This window comes from Schistocerca serialis, chromosome 2, assembly GCF_023864345.2.
Source record: "Schistocerca serialis cubense isolate TAMUIC-IGC-003099 chromosome 2, iqSchSeri2.2, whole genome shotgun sequence".
Taxonomy (NCBI): Eukaryota; Metazoa; Arthropoda; class Insecta; order Orthoptera; family Acrididae; genus Schistocerca; species Schistocerca serialis.
The window spans coordinates 796,880,533-796,898,915 of record NC_064639.1 but is presented as its reverse complement, the minus strand read 5'-3'; positions in this window follow the sequence as shown (position 1 = coordinate 796,898,915).

Below are 18,383 nucleotides of genomic sequence, written 5' to 3'. Positions count from 1 at the left end.
TGAAACTCTTAGCTCAAGACAGGAACATGTAATGGAACAAGCTTTAATCTGCGTTACATTGTGTCACGCGTTAATGCTAGTATTTAAAAAGAGCGTAATAATTGGTAACTTTTTAAATAGTATTAAGATCTTATGAAATAGTAATAATAGTGACGACCTCTGAGAAATAATTTATTCCCGTGATAGAAACACAACTGAACCCTTTTGTTTTTATTCCTCACAGAATTAAATTTTACCCTCAGCCGGTGTTGGGAACCACTGGACTAGGCGGTATTATTGCTGAAGTAATGGAAGAGTGCAGCCCTGGGACAACATCGTGATTAGTGAGTCACAAATGTGAGCTTCTCTTCAGTTGGCATCGCACGTCACTTCATTTGGTAAGTGTTCCAAGAACCTCTAGGGTCATACCATTAACTATTTTAATAAGGTATCAAAACACTAACATATTATGGAACACAGACTTCCCTCAACATAAGTTGAATATTAGATAAGTTGGTTGGGCTTGTGGTCAAGTAGAACTGGTTGAGAAATTGAAATTGCCAATTAGGTCTCCTCACGTTGGACGCCAAAATGTTAATAAATTCACATTAATGGGGTGACTGGCATGCAAAGTAGGTTTCCCCAGGTTGGGCGCCACAGATGTAACGCATTAAATTAAAAAATGATAAGCACATGGAGACATTTACATTTATTATTGTTAGTATTCTCACTTCGACAATACAAATATAATCTCAGGGCTTATTTGATTCGCTGTAAAGACGACTCAGTATTTGAGCAAGTGGGGCGGAGGAGAATAAACAGCTACAGCCCACAAATCGAAGAAATCACGCGGTACTGCCAGTTGGGCCTGATGATGCGTTGTGGGCGTGACATGTCGATCTCCTCTTGTGTCGCGTGGCCTTGCAATTGGCAGCCATCATCTCCTTCAGCTCTGAAACAGCAGTCTAGATCTGTTCAGCTCCTTCCTTCTTCCGCTTGCTGACAGCTGGCCCCATCCCTCCATGTAGAGTCCGCAGGGCTGGCTGCGTGGTGTTGCTGCACCTGGGCACAGCATCTCTTGTCTGCGGTGATTACACCGCAGAGGCAGTGTCAAAGTAGTACTTGAGCGCTGGGGTCAGATGAGGGATACATAGTTGGATGTTTAGATATTGAGGCATCGGCCCGTAAGGAAGTCCATTTGACTTGGAATGGAAAGCAAGTATATCACAAAGTGACAATAGACATCGGAATGAAAGTGCAGATCCGACTCAAAGTTTGAAAACTGAGTCTATAACATTCTGACATGCCAACGGAAGGTACTTCTTCTCAGTCATCTCTGAGTCCTCCTTTCACTTATCGATCTATTATTATTTTCACTCACCGACTATTCAGTCTCTCAGTCACTGACTGATCACTTCTGTCTCTGACTGTCTGCTCTCTCTGAGGTTGCAACTGCTTTTCAGTTCCCCACCCACATATTTGTAGCGACAATGCCTTTAAGCGAATAAGTTTCCCCAGGTGCTTGGGGCTCGGTGGTGGCCCTTTGCTGTCAGTCTTCAATCCGTGCAATCCTTACAGAGCGAAGCAAACACTTCGTTGAAACTATACCTGCGTGACTTTCGGTATAATCTTTCCTCCAGGTGCAGTTTAAGTGGAGCCCTTTTGTCCTGAGCACCATGTGGCGAAGAACTGCAGGCTAAATCCCTAAACAGGTCACAGAATGTGCATTTTCATATTTGCGCGGTTAATGACTCATCATTAGACTTTGAGCGTGCAGTCGCAGGTACTCCATTTCTTCAACAAACAATTCGCTCTTATACGTTTCTGCCGACAGATCGAACCTACAACACTCATGCTTTATTTTAAACACGAAAGATGCGTAGCTGCAATTGTGGCCACAGAATACACAGGGGAAAGAAATGTTGTGGACGGAAAAGAGTTTATTTTAACGGGATCTGTGGTTATAAGGACGACCCATGCTGGGACATCGATGCATCAATAGGAAATGTCCTGTGGCGGGATCTTTCCGAAATGATAAAAGAAAACGTAGAATTTCTTTGTTGTCCAGCCCGAAATCGCTATCTCTTTTAATTAAGTCCTTCACCAAACAAATTTCAGCTGCTTCCTTCGCAACCGAGTTCCATAATAACGAAGTAGACGCTTGAATTTCGACGTTTTCAATCACTATAGATTGCCCATTGTAGACGTATTCGGCTGAAAGAGCCGTGTATACCTTCGGTATTCATTGCATTTCTCATTGACTGTACATCTTGTATGCTTATGTATGAAAGCCCACACTCGCAAAAGATCTTGTAAACCTCTGCCTTTCGGAGCATCAAGTCATCTTTGACTGAGCCAGAAAGTGCAGCTGTCTTGGATGGAGTGCGAAACATCACGGACTTCCTACTTGGTGAAGACCGGACTTACTTTTGACGAGAGACTGGTGGAAATTCCCTGGATTTAAATCATTCTATGTCATCTCTCTCATATCTTAAGCCCCCAAACGTTTTACCTGTAGCTCCTTGCGTATTCGTTGTACAGATAAGCCATTTGCTTCAATCACTCTTTTAAGTGGAAAATTCGTATTGTAGATTGCTATCGTCAGCAATGTTATATGCTCAATGAAACAAATGTCTAAACGAATGAAGAGATTATGCTATCATTTTGTCCGTATAACATGGTAGTTTGTACCCCTGCCCATTTGGTGTATTATTTCGGCCTTTATATTCTTACATTTTTAGTCTTTGAGCACTATATAACATAAGATTTATTTGTTCACACCTTCATTGTGTGTATCTCGTTATGCTTATCCATATGCTTATGACAATTTGTGACTGCAACCAATGTTTGTGTAACCTGTGTAGCACAATATGTTTAGGCCTGACAGTTAATGGGTCGAGGGATTTATAGTTATATCTTTAGAGTGGATCGTCTGTTCACTTTTCAGTTGTCTGATGATGACCAAGAAACCTAAAGCCGAATCGTAACTAGAGATAAAATAAATATTATTGTGGGACATAAATACTTTGTGCTTCAGTTTTCAGGCAGATAACACTAACTTAAAGAATTTCTTCGGAAAAAGTACAACTCCACAAACATACCATTCCAATCACTCACCAAGCCGTCTCCAGTACGGTGAGAGAAGCGAAAGGAAGCGTAGAGAAGGTAGATGTCACAATCAACCTAAGAGAGCCTTCTTAGTTTCCTCAACGTCCAATCAACATTAAACTCCCCCTGATAAAACTAAGATAAACAACTGGGGAGACTTCTGTAACAACCTATTTACAGTAACTTTCATGACGACAGTCATGACAGTGAAGAAATAAAGATAATACGTCTAACTCAAAATAAACATAATGTCTGTATTGTACCGCAAAACCTACCAGAAGAAATCTTTCAGAGCCTCACTCCTGATGCCGTGGATACCTACAATCAGCAAAGGCAGCAGTGACGACCAACCACAGCACCATTTAAATTAAAACTGCAGTCTCACGAAAACCAACTTGCCAAAATCACACAACCTATTCCAGATAATATTCATTATGCTATGATACAACACTTAAAAACTGAAAAGTTATCCCAAGCAATATCTGTTGCAGGGAAGTAGATATACCAGAGCTGAAAGCGACACGTACTGCACCAAAGAGTGAGAAAAAAGCTTCCAGATGGTACCTCTTCATACAGACCTATCACAGTCATAGACTGAGTGCATAAGATATTAGAACACACGATGGAAAATAAGTTATAATTTTGGCTGAAAATATATAACATCCCACTTACATGGCCAGGTAAGCTGGCAGGGAGGTCAGCGCAAAAATGCAACATTGGTGCAGGTAATAACCGACATTGATCTCACTCCTAGCGACAATAAATACGTTCTTGCTGTATACACGGATGTCTCCAATGCTTACTACATTGTGTTGATTCCTCTTTTGCCTACGAAGTTCCAAAACCATAGAATAATGGCTTCATTCTGTAGCAACTTCTCTTCATTACTGAGTAACATACATTATCTGATCAAAAATATCCAGACACCTATTAGTAAACATTAATATGTGGTTTGTCCGCCTTTCGCCTTTACGACGGCGTGGTCTCTGCTGGGATTACTTTCATCGAGGTCTGAATGTTTTTGGAGGAATGGCAGACCATTCTCTCTCAAGAACCGAAAACAGAGAAGGTACTTAATATGGACGCTCGGGCCTGAAGTGCAATCGATGTTCTAACCTATCCCAAAGGCTTTCCATTCGGTTCATGTCGGGACTCTGGGCAGTCTGGTCCATTTCAGAATGTTATTGTCCAAAAATCAACGCCTCATAGATGCTGGTTTATGACAGGATTCATTGTCATGCTGTTATAAAACAGCCTGAATAGGCATAGTCATATTTTAAAATGTGACTACGCCTATTCAAACTGTTTTAGTTTTATTTCTAGACCATGTCCTCTTAGACAAATTATAGATTCAGGTATATTGTCTGAAGAAGGCTCCATTATTTGGGCTGAAACCTAGTTATAGATTGGTTTCATTACAGCAATCGAGGCTGATAGTTTCTTATACATTAGATTATCGCGTTTGCTGACTGGGTTGCAATGTTGAAAGCAAAAAAATTTTCATGTATGTCCATAGAGAATATAAGGTGGTGTCCTTGGTAATGTTTATCTGTGCAAAATCCCTACGTTCGGCTGCCACACGAAATGAGAAAGAAAGCGCACCCTTCCAGGGTGAGATTTTCACTCTGCAACGGTGTGTGCACTGATATGAAACTTCATGGCAACTCAAAACTGTGTGCAGTACCGAGACTGAAACGCAGGACATTCTCATTTCGCGGGCAAGTGCATTACCATCTGAGCTACCGAAGCATGACCAAGAACACCTCCTCACAGCTGTACTTCCGATAGCACCTCGTCTCCTACCTTGCAAACTCCACAGATCCTAGCAAGACTAGCGTTCCTGGAATAAAGGATATTATGGAGACATTGCTTAGCCACAGCCTGAGAGATATTCCCAGAATGAGATTTTTCACTCTGCAGCGGAGCGTGCGGTGATATGAAACTTCCTGTCAGTTCGAGTCTCGGTCCGGCACACAGTTTTAATCTGCCAGGAAATTTCAACGCGCACTTACTTTGAGTATCAAGAAATTTGACGAGTTGTTGATCAGACATGGTGGCATGTAAAGCACTCATGTTGTTGTTGTGGTCTTCAGTCCAGAAACTGGTTTGATGCAGCTCTCCATGCTACTGTATCCTGTGCAAGTTTCTTCATCTCCCAGTACCTACTGCAACCTACATCCTTCTGAATCTGTTTAGTGTATTCATCTCTTGGTCTCCCTCTACGACTTTTACCCTACACGCTGCCCTCCAATATCAAATTGGTGATCCCTTGATGCCTCAGAATACGCCCTACCAACCGATCCCTTCTTCTAGTCAAGTTGTGCCACAAATTTCTCTTCTCTCCAATTCTATTCAATACCTCCTCATTAGTTATGTGATCTACCCATGTAATCTTCAGCATTCTTCTGTAGCACCACATTTCGAAAGCTTCTATTCTCTTCTTGTCTAAACTATTTATCGTCCACGTTTCACTTCTATACATGGCTACACTCCATACAAATACTTTCAGAAATGACTTCCTGACTCTTAAATCTATACTCGATGTTGACAAATTTCTTTTCTTCAGAAACTTTTTCCTTGCCATTTCCAGCCTACATTTTATGTCCTCTCTACTTCGACCATCATCAGTTATTTTGCTCCCAAAATAGCAAAACACATTTACTGCATTAAGCGTCTCATTTCCTAACCTAATTCCCGCAGCATCACCCGATTTAATTCGACTACATTCCATTATCCTCGTTTTGCTTCTGTTGATGTTCATCTTATGTCCTCCTTTCAAGCCGGCCGCTGGTGGCCGAGCGGTTCTGGCGCTAAAGTCTGGAACCGCGCGACCGCTACGGTCGCAGGTTCGAATCCTGCCTCGGGCATGGATGTGTGTATTGTCCTTAGGTTAGTTAGGTTTAAGTAGTTCTAAGTTCTAGGGGACTTATGACCTCAGCAGTTGAGTCCCATAGAGCCATTTTAGCCATTCTCCTTTCAAGACACTGTCCTTTCCGTTCAACTGCTCTTCCAGGTACTTTGCTGTCTCTGACAGAATTACAATGTCATCAGCAAACCTCAAAGTTTTTATTTCTTCTCCATGGATTTTATAACCTACTCCGAGTTTTTCTTTTGTTTCCTTCACTGCTTGCTCATTATACAGATTGAATAACATCGGGGAGAGGCTACAACCCTGTCGCACTCCATTCCCAACCACTGCTTCCCTTTCATGCCCCTCGAATCTTATAACTGCCATCTGGTTTCTGTACAAATTGCTAATAGCCTTTCGCTCCCCGTACTGTAATCCTGCCACCTTCAGAATTTGAAAGAGAGTATTCCAGTCAACATTGTCAAAAGCTTTCTCTAAGTCTACAAATGCTAGAAACGTAGGTTTGCCTTTTCTTAATCTAGCTTCTAAGATAAGTCGTAGGGTCAGTATTGCCTCACGTGTTCCGATATTTCTACGGAATCCAAACTGATCTTCCTCGAGGCCGGCTTCTACCAGTTTTTCCATTCGTCTGTAAGGAATCCGCGATAGTGTTTTGCAGCCGTGATTTATTAAACTGATAGTTCGGTAATTTTCACGTCTGTAAACATCTGCTTTCTTTGGGATTGGAATTATTATATTCTTCTTGAAGTCTGGGGTATTTCGTCTCTCTCATACATCTTGCTCACTAGATGGTAGAGTTTTGTTAGGCCTGGCTCTCCCAAGGCTTTCAGTTGTTCTAATGCAACGTTGTCCACTCCGGGCCGTTGTTTCGGCTTAGGTCTTTCAGTGCTCTGGCAAACTCTTCACGCAGTATCATAACTCCTATTTCATGTTCATCTACATTCTCTTCCATTTCCATAATATTGTCCTCAAGAACATCGCCCTTGTATAGACCCTCTATATAGTCCTTCCATCTTTCTGCTTTCCCATCTTTGCTTAGAACTGGGTTTCCATCTGAGCTTCTGATGTTCATGCAAGTGGTTCTTTTTTCTCCAAACGTGTCTTTAATTTTCCTGTAGGCGTATCTATCATACGTGATATGTGTCTCTACATCCTTACATTTGTCTTTTAGCCATCCCTACTTAGCCATTTAGCACTTCCTGTCGTTCTCATTTTTGAGACGTTTGTATTCCTTTTTGCTGCTTCATTTGCTGAATTTTTGTATTTTCTTCTTTCATCAATTAAATTCAATATCTCTTCTGTCACCCAATTATTTTTATTAACCCTTGCTTTTTACCTACGTCATGCTCTGCTGCCTTCACTAATTCATCTTTCAAGGCTACCCATTCTTCTTCTACTGTATTTCTTTCCCCCATTCTTGTCAATTATTCCCTAATGCTCTCCCTGAAGCTCTCTACAGCGTCTGGTTCTTTCAGTTTATCCAGGTCCCATCTCCTCAAATTCCCACCTTTTTGCAGTTTCTTCAGTTTTGATCTACAGTTCATAACCAATAGATTGTGGTCAGAGTCCCCATCCGCTCCTGGAAATGTCTTACAATTTAAAACCTGGTTCCTGAATCTCTGTCTTACCATTATATAATCTATCTGAAACCTATCAATATCTCCAGGCTTCTTCCATGTATACAACCTTCTTTCACGATTCTTGAACCAAGTGTTAGCTATGATTAAGTTATGCTCTGTTCAAAATTCGACCAGACGGGCTTTCTCTTTCATTCCTTACTCCCATTCCATATTCACCTACTACGTTTCCTTCTCTTCCTTTACCTACTGTCGAGTTCCAGTCATCTATGACTATTAAATTTTCGTCCCCCTTCACTATCTGAATATTTTTTTTATATCATACATTTCATCAACTTCTTCGTCATCTGCAGAGCTAGTTGGCATATAAACTTGTCCTACTGTGGTAGGCGTGGTCTTAGTATCTATCTTGGCCACAATAATGCGTTCACTATGCTGTTTGTAGTAGCTTACCCGCACTCCTATTGTTTTTCATTATTAAACCTACTCCTGCATTACCCTTATTTGATTTTGTATTTATAACCCTGTATTCGCCAGACCAGAAGTCTTGGTCCTCCTGCCACCGAACTTCATTAATTGCCACTATATCTAACCTATTCATTTCCGTTTTTAAATTTTATAACCTACCTGCATGATTAAGGAATCTGACATTCCACGCTCCGATCCGTAGAACGCCAGTTTTCTTTCTCCTGATAGCAACGTCCTCCTGAGTAGTTCCCGCCCGGAGATCCGAATGGGGGACTATTTTACCTCCGGAATATTTTACCCAAGAGGATGCCATCATCATTTAACCATACAGTAAAGCTGCATGCCCTCGGGAAAAATTACGGCTGTAGTTACCCCTTGCTTTCAGCCGTTCGCAGTACCAGCACAGCAAGGCTGTTTTGGTTAGTGTTACAAGGCCAAGTCAGTCAATCATCCAGACTGTTGCCCCTGCAACTACTGAAAAGGCTGCTGTCCCTCTTCAGGAACCACACGTTTGTCTGGCCTCTCAACAGATACCCCTCCGTTGTGGTTGCGCCTACGGTACGGCTGTCTGTATCACTGAGGCACGCAAGCCTCCCCACGAACGGCAAGGTCCATGGTTCATGGGAGGGGGAGAGCACTCATGTAGCCCTGTTAAACGTAAGTTCCTCTAACTTCAGATCAGTCGTTGGTCTCGCTGTTTATTTTAATTCAACCCCAAGAATTTAGTTTTATAAGCAATTGAGGCACCAGCTTCCAGAGATTCGCAGCATAAGTTCTCCCCGTTGTCACAGACAAGTAAATTTTTTAATATCTATGATTTTTGTTTCAGATAGCTTTGACAGCATGGGGGGTAATATGTTCCATCAGAAGTGACATTGGAGTTAGTTATGTAGTGGAGAGGCTCTACAAAATGATATTACGTGTTTGCGTTTCCTCACACTTTCCCAATAATCTTCTTTCAAATTATGCAAAGTTAAGGAAAGACAATTGCAGTAATAATTCTTCTGGTGCCCAGGACAGCGATGACTCTCCTACCTGGACATCGTGGGTTCTTAGGTGGCTTGGGTAGACAACGGTGGACTGAGCTGGCGTAGGTAGCACTTTGGGAGCTGACTGACTACGGTGGTCAAGGCAACGCAAGTGGCTCTCAGTGGCAGGAAGAACAGGAGGTGCGCCAGGTAGCCGTGTTGCCCAGAGTCTAACTCAGAACTAATGTCTATAAGAGTAGTGGCACGCGGCTGGCAGACTCCAGTATCATGGTACTGTTAGGTCGTCCATTCAACCTCCAGCCACAGGGCAGCAGTTAAGTATGTTGGTGAACAGTCTCGTTGGGATCGCAATGGAATGTTGGCAGCCAGGGCTCTATGTACTCAAGAAATGGTCACTGGTTTACGGTCGAGGGATGGCGGGGGTGATGGTAACAAAGTTACTAGAAGACACCAAGACTGCAACTGACACAACCTGAGTGGAGCTACGTTGCCCAACTGGTCGACGACAACGGCAGGTCTGGGTTTAAATGCAGATGCTCCCAGTTGACTTGCCAGAAGTCTCCAAGCTTCTTTGTTACACGGAAAGGCTCTGGAACAGAAGCAATGACTTAAGTGATTGTCGTCACATGAAAATCGGTCAAACCAAAGTGGATTCCCAAAGGCTGCACCCTCCAACCCCCCCTCCCCGCCCCCCCTCCCCGGAACTCCCTTCCCCCTCCGGGGCATTGGTATCGAGATTGGTGTCATGGAAGCGTTTTGCTACTGCTGAGGGAACTAAATAGGCAGGGCGTTGACCAGTGGCAGTGAATACCCTCTGCCTGGTGCTCCATCCTTGGCTCCAAACACTACTGTAGATCAGCCCATTACAATTGAATTTGTAAACTGAAGATTTTCATGCTCATTTTAGCAATGCTGATTTGTTTTATCTTTTTAATTCACTTCATAGTAATAGCAGTCTCTCACATATATAGGAAACTTCCTGAACACTTTTCTCGTAGATCATTATTTTAGGCATCGTTACTTTGTGCTGTTAAAATTAGACTTAATAACTTAAAAGTCTGTAGTCTAACAGATCCTTACAATGCTAGGATACGATTTCTATTTTTCTCTCTTATCTTCCTGACAGCTGATATAAAACAGCAAATATAATTTCAAGAAATGAAATCTATGCGGATATAGTACAGTGGGTCCCTCATAATTGAGTGTAAATTAGTGCATCTATACCTTAAAAGTCAAATCAGAGCGCAGAACATCATTTAGAAAATATCGGATCAGGTAATTTTTGAAATATTTTACTTAAAAAGAATGAGCATTAACGGTGTGAGCAAATGCATAAAAGTGCTAGAAACTTAGGTCCCTCTCATCATTTTACTTTCATATACCGACATATCCACCGTTAAGTAGCCTTGTAATGATTAAATTATACGAGATTAATAGCAGTGAATACTGTGACGCGAACTAGAAAAGATAAAAAATTGTATGTAGTTGTTAACACATTAGTTTCTGCTTTACTGTTGGCTTAATTATACATTTGCAATAAGTGGGAGAAAAAATGGAAATGGACGTACATTTGTGAAGGGGAACAACACTCTACAGTTGAAGGGTTTAGTACGTCCAGTGAATACAATGCCATAGCACGATTTAAAGATGGAAGTTGCACCACTTGGTTCAGGCTGACATTCTTTGAGTAAAGACTTTGTTGCCGGTGAGCGTTGAGTGCCCAGTGATGGACGTAATCCGTGGAGGCTTTAAGTAGCACTGAGAAGAGCGTCGACATGGGGGCATGGAAGCCCTAGGCGACGGTGGGAGTAATAAGTTCGGACGTGGACGTTCGCCCTGAAGCCTTGGTCGGCAGTAACCAGTCGGTGTTCGTGGCCTTGGTTGGTAATGAGTGGTCGGGTGCTCCAGGTCTTGGTTGGCGGCGAGTGGCCAGTCTTGAGAAGTCACGGACTCTGGACCCTGAATTGAGAGACTCACTCGTCCTCGCAGGCAATGAGAACTCCGATTGAAGTGATGCTTGTGCCTCTAGCGGCGAGGCTGACGACACAGGATACCGTCGTGGCTGCTGGAGTTTCGATTGTAAACAATGTGGCGTGTGTCTGATGATGCGGATTGCTTGTGTTCGTTACACAGAGCAGAGAGTCGTTAATGAGGAGGCGTTGGGTAATCGTTGGGTAATCCGCGCCACAAGCCTGTGTGGTTGGTGGGTGCGACATAGACGATATCCAGGGGACACAGCGGAAAGATTATTTGGTAATAAGAGGTAGGCACCGGTAATATAACAGACTTCTTGCTCATATTATGGCCTTTCTACGTCATTTTGTGGCTAACCAGCACTAATCAAACTTCATTTAAGCTTGACAGTGGTCGAGTGTGTATTGAAACCGATTATATATCTTAACTGAAATTCAATGAGGTACTCGGTTGAAATTATATTTGCATAAGTAGCGAAAAATACTGCGAAACTAAATTAACTCTATTAGAATGTGGAGGATACTATATCGCTTCAAAATTTGACAAATGCCTATAGCGATCTGTCTTCGTCCGCAACAACCAGCCAACGAAAAGCAGTGAGTACAGCATTACCAAACCGAACATTCGAGGCTGTCAGTTAAAGAAGGTTCTGTGTCATCCCCACAAAACACCCCCCCCCCCCAAATCAAAGCAAATGAAATGCCTCTGTCTCTGGGACTGGGATCCATCAGCTCCAAATTTCTCCTGAAAAACGTCGAGGCCTGACAATATCAAGCAATCGAAGAACTAACAGACCATTGCCCCAGTGCTGAATTCCGTAGCATCAGGATACTTCTTTCTCTAGCAGGTCTGTACTTCAAAATTCTATCTCTACACTGCTGTCTTACTACTCTCTACACTACTAATCTACGTCGATGGGTCAAAATGTTCCAACGGAACAGGTAACGCCTTTCTGGACAACAGTACCAAGCAGAAGTTAAATTTAAATTACCAATCGATAGGAACAAATCACGAGGTGAACATGGATCTACAAACACATACAGTCGAGAAAATATATTGGCTAGTGTAGAGTACTGTGCCAAAATAGGGGTAAGAGGACTGTGTATAGGAGGAGCGAAAAAGCTGATTACTAATAAACCTTTCAAATAAAGCGAAACGCCTTTGGTCCAAATAACACTTTATACAGTAGCAAAAGACGGCTTAACTCCCATATAACTTATCAGATGTACTGTTTTAAAGAATCATTGTTTTTTTTTTCAGTACAACCTGTGACATACAGTTATTGCCTCTTCACTATTTACTTTTTTATGCAGTAATTCTTTTTATATTTTAGTGTTACTGGAGCTATATTTCAAACTTTCAAAAAATCCTCCGCACTGTTCCCGTCAATCAGGTGGCCACTTTATAGAGTTATTGCAAAGGCGATAGCGTTTCTTAGCTCATGTCTCATAACATTGCATCATTATTCGGTACTGAATAAAGTCGAGAAAAAAAATCTGGATATAGAATAATCGTTAAATTTCTCTCAGATTTAGGAAACTCTGTTCACAATGAATTCATTGATTTAGTCTGGTCGATTAATAATCACGCTTAAAGTTCGCATTATCCACCAGGCAGTAAGGATTAAATGAAGATAGTGGAAGAAATCTGCCGTGCCCTGTTCAAGGGACCCTTTTCCATCGTTTTTCTCAAGTGAATCTGGATAACCGAACATGGACGAGAAACACATTCCTCCATAATGTCAGTCTAGTGCGGCAACACTGCCACAGCTTGTCCGGTGTAAATTATTCAGTTTCTTTTCTAAAAGTGAGACATTTTTCTACTCTCTTCCTGAGGGCGTCTTAACAATCAGTTCCACTTTTTGGAGATGAGGAAATACGCACTGCTCACTGGAACGTGGAAATGAATGGTATGCTTTTCATTATTGACAGATTTCTAGACTGATTTGAATATACAGAACAGTGTTTGAACTAAGAACTAAACAAAGAATTTCTAGTAAATATTACCTTAGTAAACGTTTCCTGCTAAACCAAGGTATGTTTTATTCACTTTACCCACAGCTTCGCCCCCACCTCTGCCCTTCTCTGTCGATCTCATTTCCCCTTCTCTCTCTGTCCATACCCTACCGCCCTGTTTATCACCTACTTCCCCTGTCCCCCCAGTCCTCACTGTGGTCCATCTCCCCTATCTCCTTGTCTCCTCACTCCTCTGTCTCTTGATCTCCTTCCTTTCTCTCACCATCTCCTCATCCCTCCTCTCTCAGTCCTTCTCCTCTTTCCCCTCTTTCCAACCATCTCCTCCTTCTCCCTCTTCTCTCCATCTCCTTATACCCCCTTCTCTCTCCATTCCTCCTCCTCTGCCCCTTTCCTCCACGCCCTCTTTCTGTCCACCTCCTCCACCCATCCCACTCTTTGTTCATCTCCACCCCCTCACTCTGTTCCTCCCAGGTCTGTCCATCTGCTCCTCTTCTCCTTCACCTAGCTCCATCTCCTCTTCCCCCGTTCTTTGTTCATGTCCTCCTTACTCACTCTCTATCCATCTCCTTCCCCCCCTCTACCTGTTCATTGTCTCCTCTCTCCTTTCTCTGTCCATCTCCTTCACTTCCTCCTCTCTTTCCATCTCTTTTACTTTCCTTTCTCTGTCTATTTTCCACTCCCCTTTTCCTTGTCCATCCGCTCCTCCCTCCTTCTATATATCTTCTGTTTCCCCTCCCCCCTCGCCTGCTGTCTCTCCTCTTCTACCCTTGTCTCTCGATATTATTACGCTCACTCCAATAGGAGGCTGATGGTTTTTACTTCCACAGCATTTCGTCCCAGATCGTAACTAATATGTGTACCACATATGCTGATTTGAATATACAGAACAGTGTTTGAACTAAGAACTAGGGGTTAAGGCTGAGCTTTTCACTCGTAGCTTTACCTGCATACGCATATGTCAAATGTATTTCACACGTATTTGATATATTTCACTCGTATTGTACACATATTTCACCATTATGTCTAATAAATGTCGCCTTAAAGTTTCATTTTCACGCAGCTCAATGTTTATGAAGTCGTATGTTTTGAACTAAGTGCTGCACAGTGGTATAGTTTTGCAGGTACATCTAGTGCTTATGACGTCATATATCCTGAGGCATGTGGTGTGGATACTCTTCGCGAAATATGTTATGAGTAGAGTTAGCAGTAAAGAAGTAATAAATTAAAACGTCATACATGATGCCAAATTTTTTCGACCACACAAGTATTTGACGTCATATCTCCTGAACTATGTGTCGTACAATGATACAATTTTGCTGGTATAGCCAGATATATACGAGATACAGTCTGCAAAGTATGCCATGGATCCATGGATACGGTTAATATTAAAGAAGTAATAAATTGAAACGTCATTCTTCATGTGACAGTTTTACCGTATGAACAGCGACAATGCAGAAAGCGATAAACCTTTTTCCTTTCTTCATTTTGCGGGGGCTGTCAGCGAGAAAAAGTTTTGTAAAAGTTTGCAGTTATGTTTAAAGTTTGTTAAAAGTCTTTAAGTGCTGTCATTCTCAAATACTGAATGATTTTCACCCCAGCTTCCACCCGTTTGAAAAGTAGGTGGTTCTTACCACCACAGAGATTCTTTCCAGACAGTATGTGATATACGTACCAAGTTTGATTGAAATTAGCCAGTGGCTTAGGTGCAGATGTGGAACACACGTACCTGCAGTACATGCATACACATATATCCACTTTTACAATATTTATGGCTATAGATTCTCAAGGCTACACTTTTGGCAAATGAGTTAAACTCGTTTCTTGACGTTGCAATCTTTTGCGTTAAAGTTTCAGGAAATAAAATAGTACAGAATGTTCTCTCCAAACGGTATTTTTTCTGTTTTGGTCCTCATAACAGTTTATATAAAATTGTTGTAGTATGTGTTAAATGGCGGTAGGAGGCAATTTGCCTGGACGGATTGAACCAGGACCTAACTATTGTTTCACCCTGTTAAAGATGCGGAATATAGCTTCGAATGTTTACTATTAGATTACAACTTTCCGTTTCTTGACTCATTAGCACAATGAAAAAAGTAAGTATTGTTATTTTAGCTGTTCTTGTGGTCTTCAGTCCAGAGACTGGTTTGATGCAGCTCTCCATGCTGCTCTATCCTGTGTAAGCTTCTTCATCTACCAGTACCTACTGCAAGCTACATCCTTCTGAATCTGTTTAGCGTATTTATCTCTTGGTCTCCTTCTACTTCGGCCGTGGTGGCCGTGCGGTTCTAGGCGCTTCAGTCCGGAACCGCGAGACTGCTACGGTCGCAGGTTCGAATCCTGTCTCGGGCATAGATGTGTGTGATGTCCTTAGGTTAGTTAGGTTTAAGTAATTCTAAGTTCTAGGGCACTGATGACCTCAGAGGTTAAGTCGCATAGAGCTCAGAGCCATTCGAACCTTTTTTTTCTCCCTCTACGATTTTTACCCTCCACGCTGCCCTCCAATACTAAATTGGTGATCCCTTGATGCCTCAGAATATGCCCTACCAACCAATCAGTTATTTTGCTCCCCAAATAGCAAAACTCATTTACTACTTTAAGTGTCTCATTTCCTAATCTAATTCCCGCAGCATCATCCGATTTAATTCGACTACATTCCATTATGCTCGTTTTGCTTTTGTTGATGTTCATCTTATATCCGCCTTTCAAGACACTGGCCATTCCGTTATTTTGGTAAGCTATTGAATATTGTTCTTAAATGAACACACATGACTCTGGGAATGGCAGGAAGTAAATGAGAAAAATTCGCTGGAGAGGAAAGACACTTTACTTCCACCAGTAACAGGTAAATTTGTTTATTCCTCATATTAGAAATATCAAAGCGAAGAAATGATTGGAAGAGCTTCTTGTGTTTGCTTTCAAAACACGTCTCCCTCCTCCCTTTGGACGCGACACACTTTGGGAAACATAATGCCCCACTGGTGTGGGGTGTTATTTCTAGACGATCTGTCTTTCAGCCGTTTCGACGACGTAATTTCTTAATGGAGTAAAAATGTTTCATTTATTGTCATTTGAGAAAGTAAAGGCAGAAACAACCACGTCGAAATATATCACATTAGGGGCTTGTTGATTTGAAAAACATTGTGACTCGCATGCAGAGCCACACACAAATTTCTCATTGTTCCGAAGAGTGTATGGCTTGCTGAGAGGTATTATTTCCCTAGGGAAATTTGTTTATATGCTTCGAGCTTTGAAAATAGCTCCTCTGCTTTTCCAGGAAGCTATCCACAAGCATTCTCCTTCTGTGGCCGCGGATGGGCGCCAGAGCAGCAGAGACGCTGTAACATGTCGGGTACAACAGCAGCGTCACTGGTTACACTGCTGACGATGACGTCGTGGCCAGCGTGGGCTTCCGCTGATGCAGGCGTCTCAGGAGAATGGCGCCTGGCATTGGCCGTCGCTTTGCGCTCCTACATGCCTTACCGCACAGTGCTTGCCCCGCTCTTCGTATGTGGCAACAGACACGGTGAGCACGCTGCAAGATATATCTCGAGTAGGTCATTAGTCCTCACACATAGACCCGGACTGCACAGAGGTTAAGTAAATGGATTCACATTTTGAAAAACAATTCCTTGTCGCACTTCTTAGATTTGGATTCTTCACACTCACTCAACATCTTTTAGAATTTCATCCAGGTGTTCTCTCCCATAAAACCAAGTAGCTGTCTGTGCCTCGGACTTTTCAAAGACAGTTAATGCCACTCCCCTCACGCTATCAACATCGATGTCGAGTAGAATCCAACCTTTCTTCACGCTATCAACATCGATGTCGTGTAGAATCCAACCTAACAAAGGATTTGTGCCAAACCTACCTGTATTTGCCTCATTACTAAGAAACCCTTTGAACGTGCAGTTTCCTAGTGGAGCAACTTAAGTACGAGGTCCGTTATATATTTAATTTAGTATACACGTGAAGTGAACCATTTTAAGAGTAAACGTGGAGGTTTTCGAGCGTTTATTTGTCGACTTGTTACCACTGTCAAATGTGGCAGGACCAGGGCATGGCAAGGCAACAAAGGACCAAGATGGCATGATTAGCGTCCTAGAGCCTTTTCCTGAAGCTCCGAAATTGAAGGTGCGAGGGTGGGGGGGGGGGGGAGGAGTACGAGCTGCAGGTAGAAATACTGCATAGATTCTCTGACCTCCCCCCCCCCCCCCCCCCCCCGGATATATGAAGTCACATCGTCTCCCGAAATATCGCTAGCTGTCCCTATTCCTTAAAAAAATGTTCAAATGTGTGTGGAATCTTATGGGACTTAACTGCTAAGGTCATCATCAGTCCCGAAGCTTACACACTACTTAACTAAATTATCCTAAGGACAAACACACACACCCATGCCCGAGGGAGGACTCGAACCTCCGCCGGGATCAGCCGCACAGTCCATGACTGCAGTGCCTTAGGCCTATTTCTTACATTATAATAAACATAGAAAACGGAATATTGCTTGGGTTGTTTCTTCAGTTAGGAGCAGTTTTTTGGAACATTTTAAAATCTTGAAAACCTCAGAGGACTCATGTTACACTCGGTAAATGGACAGTACTAGATTTTAAGAAATGTAAAACTGAGAGGAATGTAAATGAGACGACAGGCCAGGGAGAGTATAAAAGCCCTCACCCGAACAGAGTGCAGAACAAATCTGAGAGTCGACCGTAGGAACAACCTAACCTATTCTAGTTCTACGTCCTACTACTGAGAAAAGTCGTTCTTTTCGCAGGACACGATGATGTGAGTGCTATTCGGGCCTACCAGGCATATTTTTCGCCTCACGGATTGCCGACAGCGTCACCGCGGCTGGATGTCTGCTCCAACGGAAGCTTGGAAGCTGACACAAACACAATCAGACATTATGGCCAGCTGGCGTTGGGAATAGCGTCCCTCAAGCAGTACACCTTGAGAGATTTCATTCGTAAGGTAAGATGGTTTTTAACAAGTAAATTCAGAAGTGGTGAATTTCACTCCAAAGGGTCGTTCAATAGGTAATGCAACACTTTTTTTCCTGAAAGCAGGTTGGTTTTTTCCAGGATTCCAATGGAGAATATTATTCCCCACTCGTATGGCTACAAAACCCTGATTTTCAATACGACCTCCGTTCAATGCAACGATCTTACGCCACCTTACTGAGAGAGCCTGTATGCCCGCTTGGTGCCATTCTACTGGTCGACGTCGAAGCCAACGTCACGCTGCATCAATAACCTCCCTATCATACCCGTACTGCTTCCGATGGAGTGCATCCTTCATTGGGCAAACAGATGAAAGTCGGAAGGTGTGGGGTCCTGGCTGTAGGGTGGATGAGGTTGGTTGGTTTGCGGGAAGGGACCAATCGGCGAGGTTCATCGGTCCCATCACATTAGGGAAGGATGGGGAAGGATTTCTGCCGTACCCTTTC